Source organism: Limulus polyphemus, unplaced genomic scaffold (assembly GCF_000517525.1).
Source record: "Limulus polyphemus unplaced genomic scaffold, Limulus_polyphemus-2.1.2 Scaffold2733, whole genome shotgun sequence".
NCBI classification, from domain to species: Eukaryota; Metazoa; Arthropoda; class Merostomata; order Xiphosura; family Limulidae; genus Limulus; species Limulus polyphemus.
Window position 1 is genome coordinate 68,738 of NW_013668343.1, and position 5,054 is coordinate 73,791.

The 5,054-nt window shown below is 37.1% G+C and overlaps 1 protein-coding gene across 1 annotated transcript in view; it reads right to left on the bottom strand.

The window, feature by feature from the left end:
- The window catches only part of LOC111087843 (membrane metallo-endopeptidase-like 1), a 62,307-nt gene that overhangs the window by 19,090 nt on the left and 38,163 nt on the right, over positions 1 to 5,054 (bottom strand). The window lies entirely within an intron of this gene.

The window sequence follows — 5,054 nt, forward strand, 5'->3', positions numbered from 1 at the left end:
ATACAGGGTGGATCTATTGATAGCTCAGCTGGTTTTTAACATACAGGGTGGATCTATTGATAGCTCAGCTGGTTTTTAACATACAGGGTGGATCTATTGATAGCTCAGCTGGTTTTTAACACCAAGAGACATTTTGCATCTCTGAGTTGCTAAGAGACGTTTTGCATCTCTGGGTTGCCAAGAGACATTTTGCAACTCTGGGTTGCCAAGAGACATTTTGCATCTCTGGGTTGCCAAGAGACGTTTTGCATCTCTGGGTTGCTAAGAGACATTTTGCGTCTCTGAATTTCTAAGACATTTTATTTATCAGGATTTCAAAATATATATCTACTATTTTTCCTCAACATAAAAATGTTTTTAAAAATGAAATATTTTTTATGCTTTTATTTGTGATGTGTTTAAAAAAATATTTACAATAAATCATTTCTTGGAAAATCAGACAAGAAAATTTTCTGACCAATCGTCCGGACGAAAATAACATTAAACTACTTGTGTTGGGAAGCATGTCACGCTAACATAGTAGATTTACAAACAACGATTTGTAAGCACAATGACACTTGATATAGAAAACATACTATGTGTTGGGAAAGTAGTTTGGCATGTCTTATTGAGAGTTCATGTACCTCTCTCCTTATTATAATAAGAGTAAAAACCTTGCTGTCACGTGCAAACCTGCTATTGTTGCTGTCACGTGCAAACCCACTACCCCACTCTAAACCCCAGTCATAAAAGCGAAACTTACAAGCTGCGTAATGCCCCCCCCCCGGTGGGACAGCGGTGAATTTACGAACTTATGATGCTAAAATCCGAGGTTCGATTCCCACGGTGGACACAGCAGATCGCCTAATATGGTTTAACTGTTAAGACAAACAAACCCGCGTAACGGAAAGAGAGAAGAACAAATATAATAGTGTCGGTACGAATATTCTAGGCTTTACACACACACAATATATATATATACAGCTGAAGTACACTGACTCTTTGCAGTCAGTATGTCTCGACTTCGCAGTGCTGGTGTGTAGCGTTTGTTTGTTTGTTTTTCAAGGCAAACCAGAAGAAAACGATAATTTTAGATGGCTACTGATGGTTAATGTTAGAGACATTTGTAAAGTAAACCGTAAACAACCACGTTTTGTTATAGCCACATCCTGGCGGATTATAGCAGTGTCGAAACGGTTAGTAATAAAAACTTTAAATGAAGAGTTTATTTTTTAAGAACATGTGATATATATAGAATCAAATAACTTCTTTCCCATTATTCACCTACCTTCTCTCTCTCTCATAGACACTCACACACACACATCTTAATGTTGAAAACGATTCAAAACACCGAAATACTAAAACCACTCAACCAAACCCAACATCGTATATGTATTCGGCTGGTTACGTAACCTGCCTAATATCTACGAGCCTATTCCACACAGAAGCGGAATAACCATGACAACAGCTTTAGCGCGAGGAAGAAAAGAATTGATTTGAATTTGCATTATAATTAGAATGTGAGTTGGCTAGCAGGATAAGCCCTGTATGTTAAAAACCAGCTGAGCTATCAATAGATCCACCCTGTAAACTTTACCTGTGCAGTAACGTGGTATTCAGTTAACTTTACCTGTACAGTAACGTGGTGTTTAGCTGCAACTAAATGGTGTGTGCGTTTATTCGTTGCGTTTTTCAACTTGTCATCTAGCTACAGCCCAGTCCGTGTTCCGAACTCGTATCATTTTGGGCTAAATAACGCTTTGCTGTTTGTATCAGAGATTTCATTGTGTCATTGTGGTAACAATGCTTTATGTCTTGAGTTAGCAGCGTTTCGCTGTTTATATTAGGATATTCATTATGTCGCTGTGGTAGCTCTGGTTATCATTCTAGCACTGACTGTAGAAATTCATTTCTTCTGTGCCAAAGCGAACACGGTTATTTGCTGACATTCTGTTGTTGGACACGACTGATTGGGCAATTTTGGTCATAATTGTCGGCTTTATTCCAGTTGATAATACTGGTCAGTCAAGACAAAGCAGGTTCTCTTGTTACATTTCGGTGTTTCTTTAGCCTCTGGCCAATTAACTCACTGGGTTCGAGATTATAGAGCAATGGGGAAAGTGTTCCTAAGGCAATATATATATATATATCGATGACCAAGTTAGTGCAAGTAAGTTAAGTAAGTGGTGACTTTTAAAGGGTAATAATCTTAGACTGTATTGTAATAACTGAGTAGAGAAGAAGAATTTGTCAATTGAGTGTTCTAAACATATATATGCTTCAATGATTTATATTAAAGGTATCTACAACAAGAGTGACCAAGTTAGTGCAAGTAAGTTAAGTAAGTGGTGACTTTTAAAGTGTAATAATCTTAGACTGTATTGTAATAACTGAGTAGAGAAGAAGAATTTGTCAATTGAGTGTTTTAAACATATATATGCTTCAATAATTTATATCAAAGGTATCTACAACAAGAGTTAAGCAGTTAACAATTTGTTTTTTCACATTTATTTGATAATTCGTATTTCATCTGCCACTTCATCCCTCCAGTGCAAGAAAAACCTTCCTCTGAATGATTATTTTATTGAACTAGGTAGCTCACCCCATAAGATTAAAAAAAGTAAAAGCAAATTAATGTATCAATACTTATCAAATTGAAGTTCATTCGCCAGCAGAGGGCAGTAAACTTAAAGTCTGGTTAAGACCTAAAACTTGTTCACCTTCTGGATATTTCCATCTCTAGCTTGTAGCATTGCCGTTCATTCCCCTCTGTATTTGACCTTGTCATTTATATAAGTCCTATGGGTAAACTCGTCCTGGAAGAGTTTACTCCCAGGACAAGATAGTTTATTAACCACAAATATATTAGAAGTTCATGGATGTCAATGTTTCGTAGACATCTTTATCTCGACATCATCAGTTCCAAATAATAAGATTAATGAGTGGCTCAGAACCGGCCCTAAACAAAAAACAAAATTGTGGCCCCTGCCCCTGTAAAATTGTCTAGAATTGCTAACTGCAACGTCATTTTGGCCCCTCTTCGGGTGGGTGCCCTGTGAAGGGGACCATGTCGCCCACCACAACGGCCGGTTCTGCATTGATTTTCGGAAAAAGTTGTTATTTTAAATGACTTACGAACTGAAAGAATCCGTCCGCAGTAAGATATAGTCCCTTTATCGCAGGTAAATCGGTAGAAATTGGATTTTAATTTGTAAAATGAGTTGACACTTTCAGCTAACGAATAGAAACTGTATTTAAGTTTTAAAAATGATAATTTCAATTGAAGAACAGAATATACATTTCAGTTTACGTATGTGAGTGATATTGAACATTCAATTCTTATATATATTGTTTGTTTGTAATTAAACACAAAGCTACACAATGGGCTACCTGTGCTCTGCCCACCACGGGTATCGAAACTACGTTACTACTGACATTAACCGATAATTTAAACTGATTATTAAAATAACTTAAAAACCCAATTCATCTGAGCTGGATAGATTGAGTCCCGGCAGGGCGTTGCGTGAAAATATTTCTTCTAGTGACTTCTCCAGAGTGTTCAGAAGACTAGTATAATTGAAACGTAGAACAATAAATCAGTTGTTTAGAAAAATAAAACGAAGAAAAAGAAACATGAAGATGTTAGCCGTGCAAGTGAAAGCACGTCTTTAAGTCCATCACAACTGATGCTCTTTTAGAAGATTCCCTTAATTGTATTGTCCCCCGACGGGACAGCAGTACATTTGCGGACTTACAACACTAAAATCCGGGGTTCGATTTCCTGCAGTGGACATAGCAGATAACCCCTTGTGGCTTTGCTCTAAAACAAACAAACAAGCCTTAACCGTAATAATGTCATACTTCTAACGGTGTTTCATATTCCAAAAGCACTCTGATTACCCAACTTCGCCATACTGGGCACTAGAATAAATATTTTCACTTAGGCCTACAAACCAATGTAAAAAAATAGAGAAACGTTGAATTTCCTAAGTTGAAGGCCAGATGGTGGTCCAGCTATATTTTCAATCTATTTATCGTTAGGAATAGCAGGGCAGACATGTGACTGGCATGTTCAAGTCTGGATGTCTAGTACTCGCCTAGCGGTCTTGGGTTCAAATCCCAAGCTAGAAAACCCCTGAATCCCAACCCAAGCTACTTTTTCCTTCAATTTTCAGTGTGAAAAAATCTCCTGAATCATATCCCTTGCTGTATTTTCCTTCAATTTTCTACATGAAGGAAACCCCTGACAGTTTTGCCTCTCTTAATTTAAAATTTGAAATTAGCATACACGAAAACCTTAAACTACTAGCTTTTATGCTTTCTTCCGGACGTGAACAAGTTGTGCCAAATTTCCCACGTATCTGTCCCACTATGGTTTGCAAGATTTTGTACTTAATACCGAATTATATTCTTGTAGACATTGTTAAAGAACAGTGAAGTGTATAGAGGTTCAGTTTATAAGGTTGGGAAACTGTAACGTATGTTACTTGAAGTAGGAAATGTATTACTTATAACCTTGCGGGTAATTTGCTTGTATCGTTTGACGGTTTTGCTAACCTCCGACAGACAGGGGTGTTTTTAGTTATCTTTTTTTTCTCAGGTTTGCTGAAAAATATGTATATTATCAAGGTTACTTATCGAAACATTTGGTCCTTCAGAGTTGCTGAGAAACAACTTACATCCCTGGATTGCTAATAGATATCTACTTTGTACTAGGCAGATCTATGTTTTCAAAAAGGAGGCTACCATCACTCTCATTACTTCATAGTGCTTTACATCTTGGCAGATGATCAGTGTTCCTAATAAATTCCTAACAAAGCTGCTTAGAAACAGCTTGTTAATCAGAGTTACTAGGAGACATCTTACATCTTTGAGTTGCTAAGAGACATGTTGCATTTCTGAATTGCTAAGAAACATTTTACGTGTCTGGGTGCCAAGAGACATTTTACGTTTCTGGGTTGCTAAGAGACGAGTTTTGCGTCTCTGGGTTGCTAAGAAACATTTTACGTTTCTGTGTTGAAACTGAATAACACGTTACTGTACAGGTAAAGTTTACTGAATATCACGCTAATAAA